Source organism: Mauremys reevesii, linkage group 12, assembly GCF_016161935.1.
Source record: "Mauremys reevesii isolate NIE-2019 linkage group 12, ASM1616193v1, whole genome shotgun sequence".
Taxonomy (NCBI): domain Eukaryota; kingdom Metazoa; phylum Chordata; order Testudines; family Geoemydidae; genus Mauremys; species Mauremys reevesii.
In genome coordinates, this window is record NC_052634.1 from 21186852 (window position 1) to 21193867 (window position 7016).

Genomic DNA, 7016 nt, shown 5'->3' on the forward strand with positions numbered 1-7016 from the left:
GGACCTGGTCTGTTCCATGATGGCAGCCCAGCCTGGGTGAGTCAAAGTCTCTTTTTATACAGCCATGCCCCAGAGATCCTGACTAGGGGGAGAGAGACACCCACCCACCAGAGATCCTTAATGGTCTAGGGTGCACCCACACACCAGGGATTCTTACGGGTGGGAGGAATGGAGACAGCCAGACACACTGAGATCACTTCCTCCCAGGAGCCTGGGCCAGACAGGGAGACACAGTCCCCCTTTACAGATCTGCCAGACAACCTTCCTCCCACCCCCTCCACACAATGTTCTTATCTGGAGGTGAAGCCAGGGAAACCACATGGAGGATTCTTATCTGGGGAACTGGGGGGACCCACTTACCATCAGAGATTCTTAAGGGCAGGAGGAACAGGGACTCCCACCTCTGTAGCATGGGGGTGGGTCGCCTGCTGGGATCATCGGGGCATATTTCACCTCATCAGCTCCCTGCCATTGCCTTGGGGGCCCCTTGTTCGCTGCCTCTGGCACCCAGTTTAGCCTCCTTCCTGAGGGCTGAAACGCTTTGATCTGTCTAAGGTCTGTGGGATCAATACGTGTCATGGTGTAATTCTGTGTTATTCGGGGGTCAAACTAGCTGAGCTAATGGCCCCTTCTGCCCTTAAACGCCATGAAAACATTTCCCTGGTTTCTCCTTGCGCCTGACAGACACCACGGTGAGGGGCCCAATAGAGGATCCTGGACACAGCGCTCTGGCTCTTACTTTACTTGGGGACGTCAGCGCTTTCCTAGCAAAGCTGCTGCTAAAGCGCTGGATTTGGGGAACGGTTCGGCTCCGATTCAGAGATCTGCCTGTGGGGTGTGAACCTGCCACGAGGAGCGGGAAACGCAACCAGCAATGGGAGACGTTGGCTGAGCTCCAGGCTGCCCCCGTGTGGCCAAAGCTTAGAACTGAGCAGCAGAGTTTAAAGCTGGCGCTGGGAGGGAGCTGAACACGCGGGGCACGAAGGCTCCTGCGTGTAACGCTTGTTGGGTGGGCAGCTGAGCGTAGCTGATTGCCTGAGTTCAGGGCTGCACCCTGGGGTGCTGAGCAGGTGCCTGTGCTCAGGTTGGCCTCGCTATGATGGTTTCTGGGAAGTTTGGGGCCACCAGTTCCCCCTAGGGAGAGGGGAACCAGGTCAGCCCAGGAAAGGAGGCTTTCAAAACTCTGGTACTAATTGGCAGTGGGACTGCCCCTGTGAAGAGCCACTGCAGCCCCGCCAGGGAGAGCCGGTCTCTCTTTATGCAGCCCCCCCACATTCCTCAGGATGAGGGTTGTGCTCAAAGATCTGTGCCCCGTGTTTTCACCTCTGTGTGAAGTGCGCAGTGCAAATAACCCTCAGCGCATCAGCTCAGCTCCAGGCTCCACTTCCACCCGCTCAGAGCGCAGAGCTCCCAGGCTGGGCCTGACACTGGAAGCGGGAGACCCCATAACCAGCCGGGCCCCGTGGATGGTGCCTGTGATCCCAGCTCCTGAGGAGGCTGAGGCCAGCGGATTGCTTGAGCTCAGGAGTTCTGGGCTGCAGAGGGCTGTGCTGAGCGGGTGTCGGCACTAACTTCAGCATCAATATAGTGATCCTGGACAGTGAGACACAGTCTCTTTTTACACAGACACCCCCCGCAGAGCCTGCAGCGGGGATGGGAGCACCCACACGCTGGGGATGCTGACTGGGGGGGTGGGACGCACCCAAGCAACACAGATCTTGAAAAGGGGAACAGAGACACTCACAGATCCCGGATAGGGGCAGGTGGGGGAAACCACACACTGGAGCTATTTCATGGGGTGGGGGACAGAGACACCCACCAGAGATCCTGGATGGGAGCACCCACATGATGGGGATCTTGAACTGGGAGGAGGGAAGCACCATGTACCAGAGGTTCTGATGGGGGAACAGGGACACCCACACACCAGGTGTCTTGCAGCAAGAGCTGCGGTCTTTGTTTACACAGGGCAGTGATGGGGAATTAACCACGTCCCTTGCGGAGCTTGTTCCACTAGATGATTAGCCTCATTGTCAACACAACGAGTTTATATCGAATTTAGCAGTGTTAAATCGCATTAACCCTGCACCCATCCACACAATGAAGCCCTTTATATCAATATAAAGGGCTCTTAATACTGGTATCTGTACTCCTCCCCAACGAAGGGAGTAGCGCTGAAATCGGTATTGCCATGTCGGATTAGGGTTAGTGTGGCCGCAATTCGATGGTATTGGCATCCGGGCGCTATCCCACAGTGCACCATTGTGACCGCTCTGGACAGCAATCTGAACTTGGATGCACTGGCCAGGTTGACTGGAAAAGCCCTGCGAACTTTTGAATTTAATTTCCTGTTTGCCCAGCGTGGAGCGCTGATCAGCACAGGTGACCGTGAAGTCCCAGAATCAAAAAAGAGCTCCAGCATGGACCATATGGGAGATACTGAAACTGATCTCTGTATGGGGAGCTGAATCTGTTCTATCAGAAATCGGTTCCAAAAGACAAAATGCCAAAACATTTGAAAAAATCTCCAAGGCCATGATAGATAGAGGCCACAACAGGGACTCAATACAGTGCTGAAACTTAAGGAGCTGAGACAAGTGTACCAGAAAGCTAAAGAATGAAATGAATGCTCACAGAGGGAGGGGCGACTGACGTCTGTAGCTATCCCACAGTTCCCGCACTCTCCGAAAACAATTTCAATTCTTGGCTGAGTTCCCAAAGCCTGAAGGGTCAAAAACATTGTTGCGGGTGGTTCAGGGTATATGTCATTCCCCCCACCCCTCCTCCTGTGAAAGCAAAGGGGAAAAAATCATTTCTTGCCTTTTTTCAATGTCACCGTATGTCTACTGGATGCTGCTGTCAGACGCGGTGCTGCAGCGCTACACAGCAGCATCCCCTTCCCTTCCCTTCCCTTCCCGACAGCAGACGGTACAGTAGGACTGGTATCAGTCATCGTCATCCCGTGAGTGCTCCTGGCTGGCCTCAGTGAGGTCGCCCAGGGGCGCCTGGGCAAAAATGGGAATGACTCCCAGGTCATTCTCTTCTTTAAGCTTTGTCTAATGGAGATTCAGTCCTGCCTGTAATATCATAGCAGCTGGAGGCTGCCCTCCCCTCCCGCCTTTGAGCTCTACTTGCAGAGGCAATAAAGTCAGTGTTGTTTCAAATTCCTGCATTCTTTATTACTTCATCACAGAAATGGGGGGATAACTGCCACAGTAGCCCAGGAGGGGTGGGAGAGAAGGGAAGCAATGGGTGGGGTTGTTGCAGGGGCACTCCCTAGAATGGCATGCAGCTCATCATTTCTGTGGGGTGTCTGGGGCTCTGACCTGGAGCGGCCATTTGCCTCTCTGGTTCTTTAGTAGGCTTGCCCGATAGTCCAGACAGGACTGACTCTCCCTTTAGACAAAACTTAAGGAAGGGAATGACCTGAGGAGTCATTCCCATTTTTGTCCATGCGCACCTGGCCGATCTCACCGAGGCCAACCAGGAGCACCCATGACAGCAGCAAACGGTACAGTATAACTGGCAATTGTCATTGTCAAGTTGCAAAGCAGCAGACGGGACAGTATGGCTGGTAACCATCTTTGCTAAAAGAACAGGAGTACTTGTGGCACCTTAAAGACTAACAAATTTATTTTAGCATGAGCTTTCATGAGCTACAGCTCACTTCTTCGGATGCATAGAATGGAACATACAGACAGGAGATATTTATACATACAGAGAACATGAAAAGGTGGAAGTATGCATAACAACAGGAAAAGTCTAATCAATTGAGATGAGCTATCATTAGCAGGAGGAAAAAAAACTTTTTGAAGTGATAATTAAGATGGCCCATAGAAGGTGTGAGGAGAACTTAACATAGGGAAATAGATTCAATTAGTGTAATGACCCAACCATTCCCAACTTGCAAAAGGCAAGGGGATGCTGCTGTGTAGCGCTGCAGTACCGCGTCTGTCAGCACCATCCAGTAGACATATGGTGATAGTGAAAAAAGGCTGAACGGGCTCCATGGTTGCCATGCTATGGCGTGTGCCTGGGCAATCCAGGGAAAAGGGAGCAAAATGATTGTCTGCCATTGCTTTCACAGAGGGAGGATTGACTGACGACATTTACCCAGCATCACCCACGACACTGTTTTTGCCCCATCAGGCGTTGGGATCTCAATCCAGAATTCCAATGGGCGGGAGAGACTGCAGAAACTATGGGATAGCTATGGGATAACTACCCACAGTGCAGCGCTCCGGAAATCGACGCTAGCCTTAGTACATGGATGCACACTGCCGAATTAATGTGCTCAGTGGGGCCGCGTGCACTCGACTTTATACAATCTGTTTCCAAAAACTGGTTTCTGTAAAATTGGAATAATCCCATAATGTAGACATACCCTGTGATTAACAACTTTGGTGGCTAATTGAAAGGCTGACGGTTCAAACCCAAGTGAAGATGGAGGTGGTTTTTTTTTTAGTGATGAGAATCCAGTACATTTTAACAGGCAGAAAATCTCCTCAATGCTACTCTAGCCTCATTAGGCAAGCATAAGGAGCACTTTTGCCAGATGCATTGGTGGTATAGTGGTGAGCATAGCTGCCTTCCAAGCAGTTGACCTGGGTTCGATTCCCAGCCAATGCAAAGATATGACGTTTTCTCCCCTGGGAATTGGTTTAATTTCAGTCACATTGTATCAGTTTAGCAATGGAATGAGAGAATCAATGTCCTGCAGGTCATTCAACACACAATGGAGGAAGAAAGGGGAAGGACTATACAATGAGCTGTTGGAGTTATCCTGGTATTACAATGTTTGGTTTATTTTTTAAAAAAACTTCCTTTACTTCCCTCTCCCTTTTAGACTCAGAGCCTTTAAGGTCAGAAGGGACCAGTGTGATCATCTAGTCCGACCTGCTGCACCTTGCAGGTCAAAAGACCCCACCCACCCACTCCTGTAATAGACCCGGGAGGGGAGGCAGCTCTGTGCACTGCCCCTACCCCAGGCAGCACATGGAGGCCCTCTGCTCCCCTCCCCCCATGGGTGTGCAGAGATGTGCCAACAGCAGTAAGGTGGCTCCCTGCCCACTCTGCCTCCGTCCCTCCATGCCACTCCCAGAAATGGACGGCATGTCCCCATCACCGGGGCGGGGGGAGTGTCTCCATTCATTGCCCCTGCCCCGAGTACCAACTCTGCAGCGGCCATTGGCCAGGCACTGCAGCCAATGGGAGCTCTGGGGGCGGTGCCTGCAGGCAGCAGTGCACAGAGACCCCCTGGCACGGCCCACCTAGGAGCTGCTGCCAGAGGGTTGTGTGTACCGGTCACTTTGGGAGCTGCACTGCCTGGGGTAAGCGCCACCTCTCCTGCACCCCAACCCCCTCCCTCAGCGCAGAGCCAGCACCCCACACCCAAATTTCCTCACAGAGCTTTGCTTGTCTTCCTTTCACCCAGAACCGTCTTTCTTCTCCTGGGCTGCAAGTAGCCATCCCTGGGAAGCCAAGAGGCAGGCACAGGATTCTACCTCCCAGTAGCCAACCGCACCTCCCCAGGCTTTGCAGAACGACTGGTGGTGCTCTACTAACCCCACTTAGCCGCACTGAGGCGCTTAGCTTCTGCCCTGCCTTCCTCAGCTCGACTTTCCTCTTTTGCCCCATTCCTGCCTCACTCCCTCCTTTGGCAAGTCACACATAGGAGGCCAGCAGCAAGAGCCGGCCGCCATTGGTCAACCTCCAAGTGCAGAGGAGACCAAGCCACAAGGCTTCAAAAGGTGACCAGCCCAGATCCACTAGCTTTCCCCTGCTGATGCCAAGGCTTTTTCTCAGCTCATTTCACCACCCTCTGCCCTGCAGGGGTTGAGTTTATCGCAGGTGTTACCCAAAATTGGGCCAGCTAGTCAGCGAAGGGAGGACTAATGACCCACCAGAGTTTGGCAGAAAGCAGCACATTTATTATACTGACAGCTAAGCTCAAAAGAAGAAGTGGGGGGTGTCACAGTCACACTTGCATACTCACGCTCCCTGGACAGGTACAGCACTGGAGATGTCAGGATTCGGCAAGGTAAGTGTCCCACAGCGCAGCTATGGATGGTGTGATGAAGGTAAATCTTCCTGAGGCACAATGAAATACAACGCAGAGAACCACTGGCCAGACGGTCCGGGCGAAAGGTATTCACTGGAGGTACAAGCTTGTGAGTGCTCTCCTGAGCACAGGGTCCCTTCCCCTTTTAAGGGCCTGCACCTCATGGCCTGCGACTAGAGAAGACTTGGCTGCATCTGGTTGGTCACACTCCACCTTGGGCAGTGTCCATGCTCTGGGTGTGTGAGCGCTGCCTAATTAGCGTCCCAGACACCTTGTCTACCTGGGAGCTCTTCTGCTCTTCAACCAGCCCATTCATCCCACCAGCATTCCAGGAGGGAGTGGGAGGGGGAAAGCCACTTCACAGGCATTCAGAGAGGGAGAGGAGACAAAAGTGGGAGCAGGGGAAGTATAAGAGACCTTTTGAGCATAGAAATCACTGCTGCTCCTACAACAGCAGGGACAGGCCAGGAGGAGCTGGGAAAATCAAACCAGAATGTTTCTGCTTGGTTTTGAACCAGGGACCTTTTGCGTGTCAGGCAAACGTGATAACCACTGCACTACAGAAACTCTGTCATAGGTATTTGCCCCTCCTTTCATAAGAACATAAGAATGGCCATACTGGGTCAGACCAAAAGTCCATCCAACCCCGCATCCTATCTGCCAACAGTGGCCAATGCCAGGTGCCCCAGAGGGACTGAACCTAACAGGTAATGACCAAATGATCTCTCTCCTGCCATCCATCTCCACTCTCTGACAAACAGAATCTAAGGACACCATTCCTTACCCATCCTAGCTAATAGCCATTCATGGACTTAACCTCCATTCATTTATCTGCAAAAAGGAAGAGGAGTACTTGTGGCACCTTAGAGACTTACAAATTTATTTGAGCATAAGCTTTTGTGGGCTAAAACCCACTTCATCAGATGCATGCAGTGGAAAATGCAGCAGGAAGATATAT

The 7016-nt window shown here is 52.3% G+C and overlaps 2 non-coding genes across 2 annotated transcripts; one reads left to right on the top strand and one right to left on the bottom strand.

The window, feature by feature from the left end:
• The first annotated feature begins 4554 nt into the window (after positions 1–4554).
• Positions 4555–4626, top strand: TRNAG-UCC. The gene has a single exon. It is a non-coding gene; the product is annotated as a tRNA-Gly (tRNA).
• Positions 4627–6552: 1926 nt separating this feature from the next.
• On the bottom strand, positions 6553–6625 carry TRNAV-GAC. The gene has a single exon. It is a non-coding gene; the product is annotated as a tRNA-Val (tRNA).
• Positions 6626–7016: the final 391 nt, after the last annotated feature.